Below are 13,400 nucleotides of genomic sequence, written 5' to 3' on the forward strand. Positions count from 1 at the left end.
GCCAGGAATCTTCAACCTGAAGGCTACAGGATTGATCTTTTTAATGATGTTAAATGGTCCAATGAACTTAGGCCCAAGTTTCCTGCAGGGCTGTCTGAGCCTAATATTGCGGGTTGAAAGCCAAACTTTTTGTCCCACTTTGAAGGAACAGGTTGTACGGTGGCGATCTGAATTTTTTTTAGAGAAAAATGAATCTCGTCTTAAAAAGGACTGGACTTTCTTCCAGATAACCTTGAGATCAGTAGTTGTGGAAAGAATCTCTGGAATACCAGTGGATTTAAGTGAATACAAAGAGTTGGATCTGGGATGGAAACCAAAATTGCTATAGAACTGAGAAGTTTGAGTGGATGAATAACATGAATGAAGGACCAGTTATTGTGGAATTCCGTGGTATAAAATCATAGAAAATGCTCCAGGGATTGGTTAACTCTCTCAGTTTGACCATTGGATTGAGGGTGGTATGCAGATGAGAGACTGATCTTGATTCCAAGAAGGGTCCAGAAAGATTTCCAGAATTGTGCAACAAACTGAGAGCCACGATCGGAAACAATATCAGCAGGAAGTCCATGAAGACGAAAATACATGTTGAACGAACAGGATAGCCAAATTTTGGGTACTTAGAATACTAGTTAATGGTATGAAATGTGACATCTTGCTAAACCGATCTACAACTTCCCATATGGTGTTATGTCCTGCAGAGGGTGGGAGATCGACAATAAAGTCCATTGACAGATGTGTCCAGGGTTTTGAAGGAATGGACAATGGAACCAACTGGCCTGAAGGACAGTTTCTAAGGACTTTGTTTTTAGCACAGTCTTCACAGGAGAGAACAAAATTTCTAATGTAGCAGCTAACAAAGGCCACCACACGGCATGGGAAAGAATTTCCAGTGTTTTGTAGATTTCAGGATGTCCGGCAGTCTTATTGTCATGTGCCTCAAACAGGACCGCCTTTCTTAAATGGACTGGGACAAACAGATGACCCTCTGGAGTGTTGACAGGAGCTATCCTTTGAAATCTACGGAGCGAGATACTTAAGTCTTGAGTTAATCCTGCATGAATAATTGATGAAGGGATGATAGGTAGAGGATCCGTAACTGGAATGTGGTGTGACATGAAGCTCCTAGATAAAGCATCTGCCCAGACATTTTTAGAGCCTGGTCTGTAGGTAATTACGAAATTGAAGCGGGTAAAGAAGAGTGATCAGTGGGCATGTCTGGGATTCAATCGTTTGGCCGACTGGATGTATTGTAGGTTCTTGTGATCCGTTATTACGGAGATTACATGTATAGCACCTTCCAGCCAGTGGCGCCATTCCTCAAAGGCCCATTTAGTGGCCAACAGCTCTCGGTTGCCCACATCATAGTTGGCTTCAGCAGTAGAGAATTTACGAGAAAAGTAGTCACATGGATGGAAGCGGTGATTATGAGGATCCTTCTGGGAAAGGATAGCACCAGCACCGATGTCAGAGGCATCAACTTCTAATATAGAGGGTTTCTCTGGATAAGGATGTCTAAGGACTTGAGCAGATAGAAACGCCTATTTTAAGGCTTCAAATGCGGTTACTGCATGAGGTGGCCAATTAGTTGGATCCATTCCCTTCCGGGTAAGGGCAACAATAGGAGTCACAATATCAGAAAATCCACGGATGATCTCCTATAATAATTTGCGAAGCCCAAGAATCTCTGTACAGCTTTTAGTTTGTTGGGTTGTACCCAGTCGAGAATGGCTTGGACTTTAGTTGGATCTATAGAGAAACCAGCAGCAGAAATGATGTATCCCAGAAATGATACCTTCTGTACCTCAAACTCACATTTTTCCAATTTGGCGAAGAGATGGTGTTCCCAAAGTTTCTGAAGAACCTGTTTGACATGACCCTGATGCACGGATAGTGACTGAGAATATATCAGGATATCATCCAAGTAAACAACCACGAAGTGGTCAAGGATTTCACGGAAAACTTCATTAATTAAGTCCTGAAATACTGCAGGTGCATTGCTAAGACCAAACGGCATGACCAGGTATTCGTAGTGGCTAGAGTGCGTATTGAATACCGTCTTCCATTCATCTCCTTCTCTGATGCGGATGAGGTTGTACGCTCCACGGAGATCGATTTTTGTGAAGACAGTAGCACCCCTTAGCTGGTCGAATAGTACGGAGATGAGGGAAAGAGGATAGGTGTTCTTAACTGTGATTAAATATAATCCTCTGTAGTCAATACAGGATCTCAATCCACCATCTTTTTTGGATACGAAGAAGCATCCGGCTCCTACTGGAGATTTAGATGGCCTGATGAACCCTTTCTCAAGATTTTCCTCGATATAAGTCTGCATGGCCTTGGTCTCAGGACCGGAAAGAGAATACAAGCTCCCCTTAGGTAGTCTGGAACCAGGAATTAGCTCAATGGCACAGTTGAAGTCACAATGAGGTGGTAAAGAGTCTGCAGCATTTTTAGAGACAACATCCCAGAACTCATGATATTGTGAGGGAAGCTGCTCAGGAACTGACTGCAGAATCCGGAGGGGTACGGTCAAGCAGGACTGTGAACAATAAGAGCTGAACTGAATAATTTCTCCTTCAACCCAATCCACAACAGGGTTATGAAGGGAAAGCCAGGGATGGCCCAGAATCAAGGGAACAGATGGACAGTCAATGAGGAAGAAGGTCAGGGACTCAGAATGAAGTGCTCTTATGTTTAGCTGTAGCAAGTGGGTCTCCCAAATAAACTTGCCGCCAGATAATGGAGCACCATCTAAACCACAAACTGTAATTGCGGATTTGAGCTTTACTGTAGGAATTCCAGTAGAGCAGGCAAACCCAATGTCTAGGAAGTTGCCAGCAGCTCCACTGTCAATGAAGGCCGAGAGGGCCACGGAACAGGCACCGAAGGTGACCTGCGCGGGACTCAAAACAGAATTTTTGGGGGAAATAATTTGAAGACCTAGGTGAACCTTCCCCTCATTCCCTAGGCATGCTCTTTTCCCAGTTTGTTGGGGCAAGAGCGGGAGAAGTGACCTTTGACGCCACAGTAGAGGCAGAGACCTTGGGTCAGAAGCGCTATAACCTGCAGGGAGGCTAAGCCCTCCCTGCCTTAAATATTGAATGTGGTCACCCCCAGCCTATGCCTAATAAAATTGAGGACATTAATTAGCCTACAAGCTAGTAATTTAGTTGCGCGCACACCTGTCCTCTGTTGCCGGGATGCGGCGCTGCAGTGATTGTCGTCGGTCGGGCTGGTCCCGGAACTGATGTCCCGGTCGTCAAGAAGACAGCTAGGATGTGGGCAGAACAGAGAGAGAGTCGTAACAATAACATGATAAACAGTGTTAAGTTGCTGTGGCTGTGTAACCAGAAACCTAACGCCAGTGTTCCATGTCTTTGTAAAGGGCAATAGACTTTTTTCCACCTGTAAAATTTCAGTACAGTGCGCACTGGGGAACTGATCTGAGACACACACAGTTGTCTGGAATAATCAGTTCTGTTTTACTGAAACTAGTATAGTAATATTTATACAGAAAACAGCATACCCTCTTGTGGTTACATAGTATAATAATTAACACAACCAGGGAATTATAGACCTGTAAGCCTGACATCAATAGTGGGGAAACTACTTTAAGGTATATTAAGGGATAGTAATCAGGATTACTTGGTACGCAATAAGATTATTAGTGGGAATCAGCATGGATCTGTGAGGGATAGGTCATGTCAAACTAATCTAATTAGTTTCTACGAGGAAGTTAGTGGGAACTTAGACCAGGGCAGCACAGTAGATGTGGTCTACTTAGATTTTGCAAAGGCCTTTGATACAGTGCCACACAAGAGGTTGGTTTACAAAATAAGGGAACTGGGTCTAGGATACAACATTTGTACTTGGATCGAAAAATGGTTAGAGAATAGGGAACAGAGTTGTGATAAATGGAACATTTTCTAATTGGTCAAAAGTTTTAAGTGGAGTACCTCAAGGTTCTGTGCTGGGGCCACTCATTTTTAATATATTTATTAATGACCTTGGTGATGGTTTAGAGAGTAAAGTTTCTATTTTTGCAGATGACACTAAACTCTGTAAGGTAATAAAATCAGAGCAAGATGTAGCTCCTCTACAGAGGGACTTAAATAAACTGGAGGATTGTGCGGCCAAATGGAATATGAGGTTTAACATAGACAAATGTAAGGTTATGCATTGAGGGATCAAAAACAAGAACCCATAAAACATAAGAACGCAATCTATAAATTAAATGGAATTAATTTAGGAGAATCTATAATGGAAAAGGATTTGGGAGTGCTCGTAGACAGTAGACTTAGCAATAGTGCTCAATGTCAAGCAGCAGCTGCAAGGGCAAACAAAGTATTGGCATGCATAAAAAGGGGCATAGATGCAAGGGAAGACAGTGTAACTTTGCCACTGTATAAATCATTGGTAAGACCTCATCTTGAATATGCAGTACAGTTCTGGGCACCACTCTATAAAAAATATAATTTGGAACTGGGGGATTTTCACAATTGAAACAGATTGGCGGTTGCTTACTCTGGGTCAATTTCAAATATAAGTGAGGGATCACAGGAGATCCAAATAGGTTGAACTTGATGGACTGGTGTCTTTTTTCAACCTCATCAACTATGTTACTATATTACTTTACATTATAGTTATGAGCTTCATTCAAATGTACAAACAAATCTATAAATCTTTCTCTCCAGACTTGTTTATATCTCTCTTATCTCTATAAATTAGTAATTTCTAGGGGTTTCTAAAGTAAACCCTCTCACCCTTGACACACAGATCGTTAATCTAATTGGAACTCCTCTAGCTATGAAGGTCTGTACTTAATCATTTTGAACCAATTGGCTTCTACATTAACTATTTCTAGGCAAGCTATACATTGCTTAATTAAAAAGATCATAACTTCTTTTATAGTCTTACTATTTACCATTCTTATAAACTGGTATTTATGGTACAAATATATACAATTTATTGGCTACATTACACTGTATTGGGCAACATGTGCCACGTATTTGTTAAAGAAATCCAAGTGTAGCATGCTGGGACTTGTAGTACCACAGAATCTAGACTTCTACTGCTTTGATTGTAAAAGCATTAACTCCATTCACTTACATATTCTATACCCTCACTTCTAAATTTACACTGCGACCACTGACAATACATAGATACAATAGTCCAAAATGAGGAGCGCACGCAGGGTGGGGTTCCTAGTCTCCTGAAACCCCTGTCCTGCCTGGTGTGCCTGCCTCTTTTTTTTCCCACTCTACCCGGCGCAGCTGGAGGAAGGGGGGGGGGGGGGTCGAGCGTGGGGAGGGGGGAGCAAGAGGCAGCCAATCGTGAGGCTGCCTGCTGCTGATTGGCCTCAGACAGGAAGTGTTCACTTCACTTCCTATCTGAGCAGTGAGGAGCGATGCAGCAGAGGTGCACCTAAAGGAAAGTGAGAGGTGCTGATGTCAGTGGGGTGTGTGAATGCGTGTGTGTGTGTGGCAATGTAATGTGTGTGATGGCGCAGGGGGCTTGTGGCAATGTAATGTGTGTGATGGCACAGGGGGCTTGTGGCAATGTAGTGTGTGTGTGATAGCACAGGGGGCTTGTGGGAATGTAATGTGTGTGTGATGGAACGGGGCTTGTGGCAATGTAGTGTGTGTGTGTGATGGCACAGGGGGCTTGTGGCAATGTAGTGTGTGTGTGTGATGGCACAGGGGGCTTGTGGCAATGTAGTGTGTGTGATGGCACAGGGGGCTTGTGGCAATGTAGTGTGTGTGATGGCACAGGGGGCTTGTGGCAATGTAGTGTGTGTGTGCGATGGCACAGGGGGCTTGTGGCAATGTAATGTGTGTGTGATGGCACAGGGGGCTTGTGGCAATGTAGTGTGTGTGTGTGTGATGGCACAGGGGGCTTGTGGCAATGTAGTGTGTGTGTGATGGAACGGGGCTTGTGGCAATGTAGTGTGTGTGTGTGATGGCACAGGGGGCTTGTGGCAATGTAGTGTGTGTGTGATGGCACAGGGGGCTTGTGGAAATGTAATGTGTGTGTGATGGCACAGGGGGCTTGTGGCAATGTAGTGTGTGTGTGATGGCAAAGGGGGCTTGTGGCAATGTAGTGTGTGTGTGATGGCAAAGGGGGCTTGTGGCAATGTACTGTGTGTGATGGCACAGGGGGCTTGTGGCAATGTAGTGTGTGTGTGATGGCACAGGGGGCTTGTGGCAATGTAGTGTGTGTGTGATGGCAAAGGGGGCTTGTGGCAATGTAGTGTGTGTGTGATGGCAAAGGGGGCTTGTGGCAATGTAGTGTGTGTGATGGCAAAGGGGGCTTGTGGCAATGTAGTGTGTGTGTGATGGCACAGGGGGCTTGTGGCAATGTAATGTGTGTGTGATAGCAAAGGGGGCTTGTGGCAATGTAGTGTGTGTGTGATGGCACAGGGGGCTTGTGGCAATGTAGTGTGTGTGTGATGGAACGGGGCTTGTGGCAATGTAATGTGTGTGATGGCACTGGGGGCTTGTGGCAATGTAATGTGTGTGTGATGGCACAGGGGGCTTGTGGCAATGTAGTGTGTATGTGATGGCAAAGGGGGCTTGTGGCAATGTAGTGTGTGTGTGATGGCACAGGGGGCTTGTGGCAATGTAGTGTGTGTGTGTGATGGCACAGGGGGCTTGTGGCAATGTAGTGTGTGTGATGGCACAGGGGGCTTGTGGCAATGTAGTGTGTGTGTGTGATGGCACAGGGGGCTTGTGGCAATGTAATGTGTGTGTGATGGCACAGGGGGCTTGTGGCAATGTAGTGTGTGTGTGTGATGGCACAGGGGGCTTGTGGCAATGTAGTGTGTGTGTGATGGCGCAGGGGGCTTGTGGCAATGTAGTGTGTGTGTGATGGAACGGGGCTTGTGGCAATGTAGTGTGTGTGTGTGATGGCACAGGGGGCTTGTGGCAATGTAGTGTGTGTGTGATGGCACAGGGGGCTTGTGGAAATGTAATGTGTGTGTGATGGCACAGGGGGCTTGTGGCAATGTAGTGTGTGTGTGATGGCAAAGGGGGCTTGTGGCAATGTAGTGTGTGTGTGATGGCAAAGGGGGCTTGTGGCAATGTACTGTGTGTGATGGCACAGGGGGCTTGTGGCAATGTAGTGTGTGTGTGATGGCACAGGGGGCTTGTGGCAATGTAGTGTGTGTGATGGCACAGGGGGCTTGTGGCAATGTAGTGTGTGTGTGATGGCAAAGGGGGCTTGTGGCAATGTAGTGTGTGTGTGATGGCAAAGGGGGCTTGTGGCAATGTAGTGTGTGTGATGGCAAAGGGGGCTTGTGGCAATGTAGTGTGTGTGTGATGGCACAGGGGGCTTGTGGCAATGTAATGTGTGTGTGATAGCAAAGGGGGCTTGTGGCAATGTAGTGTGTGTGTGATGGCACAGGGGGCTTGTGGCAATGTAGTGTGTGTGTGATGGAACGGGGCTTGTGGCAATGTAATGTGTGTGATGGCACTGGGGGCTTGTGGCAATGTAGTGTGTATGTGATGGCAAAGGGGGCTTGTGGCAATGTAGTGTGTGTGTGATGGCACAGGGGGCTTGTGGCAATGTAATGTGTGTGTGATGGCACAGGGGGCTTGTGGCAATGTAGTGTGTGTGTGATGGCACAGGGGGCTTGTGGCAATGTAGTGTGTGTGTGTGATGGCACAGGGGGCTTGTGGCAATGTAGTGTGTGTGTGATGGCACAGGGGGCTTGTGGCAATGTAGTGTGTGTGTGATGGCAAAGGGGGCTTGTGGCAATGTAATGTGTGTGTGATAGCAAAGGGGGCTTGTGGCAATGTAGTGTGTGTGTGATGGCACAGGGGGCTTGTGGGAATGTAATGTGTGTGTGATGGCAAAGGGGGCTTGTGGCAATGTAATGTGTGTGTGATAGCAAAGGGGGCTTGTGGCAATGTAGTGTGTGTGTGATGGCACAGGGGGCTTGTGGCAATGTAATGTGTGTGTGATGGCACAGGGGGCTTGTGGCAATGTAGTGTGTGTGTGATGGCACAGGGGGCTTGTGGCAATGTAGTGTGTGTGTGTGATGGCACAGGGGGCTTGTGGCAATGTAGTGTGTGTGTGATGGCACAGGGGGCTTGTGGCAATGTAGTGTGTGTGTGATGGCAAAGGGGGCTTGTGGCAATGTAATGTGTGTGTGATAGCAAAGGGGGCTTGTGGCAATGTAGTGTGTGTGTGATGGCACAGGGGGCTTGTGGCAATGTAGTGTGTGTGTGATGGCACAGGGGGCTTGTGGCAATGTAGTGTGTGTGTGATGGCACAGGGGGCTTGTGGCAATGTAGTGTGTGTGTGATAGCAAAGGGGGCTTGTGGCAATGTAGTGTGTGTGTGATGGCAAAGGGGGCTTGTGGCAATGTAGTGTGTGTGTGATAGCAAAGGGGGCTTGTGGCAATGTAATGTGTGTGTGATGGCACAGGGGGCTTGTGGCAATGTAGTGTGTGTGTGATGGCGCAGGGGGCTTGTGGCAATGTAGTGTGTGTGTGTGATGGCAAAGGGGGCTTGTGGCAATGTAATGTGTGTGTGATGGCGCAGGGGGCTTGTGGCAATGTAGTGTGTGTGTGTGATGGCAAAGGGGGCTTGTGGCAATGTAGTGTGTGTGTGATGGAACGGGGCTTGTGGCAATGTAGTGTGTGTGTGATGGCACAGGGGGCTTGTGGCAATGTAATGTGTGTGTGATGGCACAGGGGGCTTGTGGCAATGTAATGTGTGTGTGATGGCACAGGGGGCTTGTGGCAATGTAGTGTGTGTGTGATGGCACAGTGGGGTTGTGGCAATGTAGTGTGTGTGATGGCACAGGGGGCTTGTGGCAATGTAGTGTGTGTGATGGCACAGGGGGCTTGTGGTAATGTAGTGTGTGTGATGGCACAGGGGGCTTGTGGCAATGTAGTGTGTGTGTGATGGCACAGGGGGCTTGTGGCAATGTAGTGTGTGTGTGTGATGGCACAGGGGGCTTGTGGAAATGTAGTGTGTGTGATGGCACAGTGGGGTTGTGGCTCTGTAATGTGTGTGTGATGGCACAGGGGGCTTGTGGAAATGTAATGTGTGAGGTAGGTGGTGTCTAATTAATGGATGTTATTTTGTTTGTGGGGTGATGATGGGGCAATTTAATAGTGGGTTGGTGCAGACTTATTAATATAGGGTGGGATGATTCATTTAATGTTGGGGTGGTTTTGGCGCTATTAATTAAATGTGTGGCAGAGATTTGGAAAAAGGATTGCTATTTTTTTTAAAATAGGTTTATTTAATAAATGTGATTACAATTAATGTTGGGGTTGTTTGGGGGATATAGGTCTTTTTATTAAAGGTGAATAAAATTATTTTACAGTCGGGCCGGTTACAAGATAGGGGAACTAATAATAAAACATGAGTTGTTTTGATTTAATGTCGGACTGCATAGAGGCAGGGAGGCCTACTGTCTTCACTCATTGCTGGTGAGAGTGGGGATAAAATGGGGGACGCAGTGACACAAACACTTGCAGGAGGTAAGAGGTGAGATCACATATCTACTAAAAAATTATTCGTGAAATGAGGTGGCGGATCCAGGATGGATTCTCAGTAAGGTTCCCTATGAGGAAGTCTTGTAAAAGTTAATCTAATGTAAGCTAGAAGGAGTCTCAGGATCCCCAAGCTTACCAACATGATGTCAAGGTCTCTCTAATAATGAAAGTCATATATTCTGTATTACAGACTTACAAAATTCTGTTTATCCCTTCTTCTAATGAAGGTGGTTAAGGCTTTTCCCTGAAGCTGCTATTTGACAGCTGCATTAAAGATGCTGAATAAAGCTGGCAGAGTGGGTATCACCTCCAGGGATTGGAAGAAGAAAGTGTTTGAGGTTATTAGGGACCGGTGGTAGTCAGTTCTCTGACATACTTTACACCAACACTACTTACCCCAACATCGTGATGACGAAAGTGGCATTCCTGACATGTTTATCTCCCTGACTGTTGAAAAAGCTGACTTGGAAGAAATTCCACAGATCGAGTGGACGGCAGACAGAATGACGTCAGTAAAAGAAACGCTATTGTTGGTACGCGGCGGCTGGACAGTGCTTTTTACTAATCCTTCTACATTGTCCAGCCGCTGCGTACTTGTAGTAACAAGGGAGGGAAGAGACTTCTCTGTATGTGACGAGATCAAACAGCAGCAATATATTTATTTTTCTGGTTTCTAGAACAGAAATCTCATACATATATAAGTAAACACCTTTCCATCATTATATTTACATGGAAGTCACTAATCGCTGAGTCCTTACATTGTGACTGCATTCTCCATTCATCACATGACACAGACTTTATTAACCCTTTTGCTGCCCAAGGTCTAAATAAAATATGTATCACTAGCACCACAATGTATTATATATGTCCTCTGTGTTATATCACTTATTTATCTTCACTTTAGCCAGGGGCATGTCATAGGAGATGGATAGGGATATCTTTCAGTATCACAGTTGAGTAAACTAATTTCTGGGGTTTTTGTATGGAAAAAAAGAAATCAGATAAACATTTACATAAATGCAGATTGCGGTGATTGACAAAGCTACATAATACCACAAAGACTGCACAAGGTGATACCTGATGTGAGGGAGAAGGTGGAGATTGTAGAGAAAGGGGAATGTAATCCAGGCAATATGACACATAGCTGATTGTAGATCACAGCAAGTTACCAAACCAGACGAGGAGCATACACAGCAGTCCCCTCTAGCTGTGACATTCAGCTCTGTGCTTAGACAGCAGTATCAAAACCAATGTGATTGGGTGACGAGGGCAAACTCTCCGACCAATGAACCTTTTGTATTATGTAATGCTTTGTTACCTTGGCAAAGCAGAGCAGACAGGTGTGTAGTATGAACATGTAATATCATAAAATATAATTGACATCCAAGCCTGTAAACTTGTTTAATAACACTAGGGGCGCTGTGGGAGAGATGATCTTACTAAACCCAGTAAACCCCTGACCCCAGCAAGTCATGGGGACATTTCCATGTGCTCAGGAAGCAGCTGGGTGTCTGGGACACAGAATCACTTTGTCAATGAGAAGAGAGAAATAATCAGTGGGGTTGCCAGAGTGACGGGCACTGCCAACACCGAGAGACACTGGCATCGTGAATGAAAAGACTACTGAAAAGGTAATCACAAAAAATATTACTAAATATGTTGCCCTAGGTAATGCCTGAAAGCATATATTAGATGGACATCCCTTAGGAATTATTGTCAGACACCAACCTCTCTATGTGCTTTGGACCTCTTAATTTCAACCGAGAATGTACCTAACTTTTTCAGTCATCCAGCCAGGAGGACCCAAGCTAGCAGCCATATTAACCATGGAGCAGTTAGTCGGCCCTGCTCTGTCATCATATCAATGTCCAGACGTGATATAATATGCACCTTATATCTTCCAAATCTGGTGACACAACAGGGTGCACACAAGGGACCTGCACTCTATAATTAGGGATGTGCACCGGCGACTTTTGAGGTCTCGTGTTTTGTGTATTGGATCCGGATTTTCGTTATTTTTGGGGTTCGGATTTGTCTCGCAAAACACTTGACGAAAGGTCTCGGTTCGGATTTCAGGTTTTGGATTCGGATTTTTTTTGAAAAAAACATAAAAAGTTTAAAAATCAAGTTTTTGGGCTTATTTTCACTCCTAGGCTATTATTAACCTCAATAACATTCAATAACAAGCATTTCCACTAATTTACAGTGTATTCTGAACACCTCACAATATAGTTATTAGTCCAAAACGTTGCAACAAGGTATCTTTCTGGACTGCGTAGAGGAGTGGGTCCCACAATATATATTAAAAACCCTGAACTTTTATGATTCGCACCAATAAATGTACCTGGACTGCGTATAGGAGTGGGTCACCACAATATATATTAAAAACCCTGAACTTTTATGAATCGCACCAATAAATGTACCTGGACTGCGTAGAGGAGTGGGTCACCACAATATATATTAAAAACCCTGAACTTTTATGATTCGCACCAATAAATGTACCTGGACTGCGTAGAGGAGTGGGTCACCACAATATATATTAAAAACCCTGAACTTTTATGAATCGCACCAATAAATGTACCTGGACTGCGTAGAGGAGTGGGTCACCACAATATATATTAAAAACCCTGAACTTTTATGATTCGCACCAATAAATGTACCTGGACTGTGTAGAGGAGTGGGTCACCACAATATCTTAAAAACCCTGAACTTTTATGAATCGCACCAATAAATGTACCTGGACTGCGTAGAGGAGTGTGTCACCACAATATATATTAAAAACCCTGAACTTTTATGAATCGCACCAATAAATGTACCTGGACTGCGTAGAGGAGTGGGTCACCACAAGATATATTAAAAACCCTGAACTTTTATGATTCGCACCAATAAATGTACCTGGACTGCGTAGAGGAGTGGGTCACCACAATATATATTAAAAACCCTGAACTTTTATGATTCGCACCAATAAATGTACCTGGACTGCGTAGAGGAGTGGGTCACCACAATATCTTAAAAACCCTGAACTTTTATGAATCGCACCAATAAATGTACCTGGACTGCGTAGAGGAGTGGGTCACCACAATATAGATTAAAAACCCTGAACTTTTATGATTCGCACCAATAAATGTACCTGGACTGCGTAGAGGAGTGGGTCACCACAATATCTTAAAAACCCAGAACGTTTATGAATCGCACCAATAAATGTACCTGGACTGCGTAGAGGAGTGGGTCACCACAAGATATATTAAAAACCCTGAACTTTTATGATTCGCACCAATAAATGTACCTGGACTGCGTAGAGGAGTGTGTCACCACAATATCTTAAAAACCCTGAACTTTTATGAATCGCACCAATAAATGTACCTGGACTGCGTAGAGGAGTGGGTCACCACAATATCTTAAAAACCCTGAACTTTTATGAATCGCACCAATAAATGTACCTGGACTGCGTAGAGGAGTGGGTCACCACAATATATATTAAAAACCCTGAACTTTTATGATTCGCACCAATAAATGTACCTGGACTGCGTAGAGGAGTGGGTCACCACAATATCTTAAAAACCCTGAACTTTTATGAATCGCACCAATAAATGTACCTGGACTGCGTAGAGGAGTGGGTCACCACAAGATATATTAAAAACCCTGAACTTTTATGATTCGCACCAATAAATGTACCTGGACTGCGTAGAGGAGTGGGTCACCACAATATCTTAAAAACCCTGAACTTTTATGAATCGCACCAATAAATGTACCTGGACTGCGTAGAGGAGTGGGTCACCACAATATATATTAAAAACCCTGAACTTTTATGAATCGCACCAATAAATGTACCTGGACTGCGTAAAGGAGTGGGTCACCACAATATATATTAAAAACCCTGAACTTTTATGAT

General features: G+C 44.7%; 1 long non-coding RNA gene across 1 annotated transcript in view; it reads left to right on the forward strand.

Annotated features, from left to right (window-relative positions):
• Positions 1 to 10,977: 10,977 nt before the first annotated feature.
• LOC142153204 (uncharacterized) overlaps positions 10,978 to 13,400 on the forward strand; it is a 34,784-nt gene continuing 32,361 nt past the window's right edge. The window contains exon 1 of the long non-coding RNA XR_012691455.1: positions 10,978 to 11,139. This is a non-coding gene — a long non-coding RNA (uncharacterized LOC142153204). The remainder of the gene's footprint in view (positions 11,140 to 13,400) is intronic.

The sequence above is a fragment of the Mixophyes fleayi genome, chromosome 4 (assembly GCF_038048845.1).
Source record: "Mixophyes fleayi isolate aMixFle1 chromosome 4, aMixFle1.hap1, whole genome shotgun sequence".
Taxonomy (NCBI): Eukaryota; Metazoa; Chordata; class Amphibia; order Anura; family Limnodynastidae; genus Mixophyes; species Mixophyes fleayi.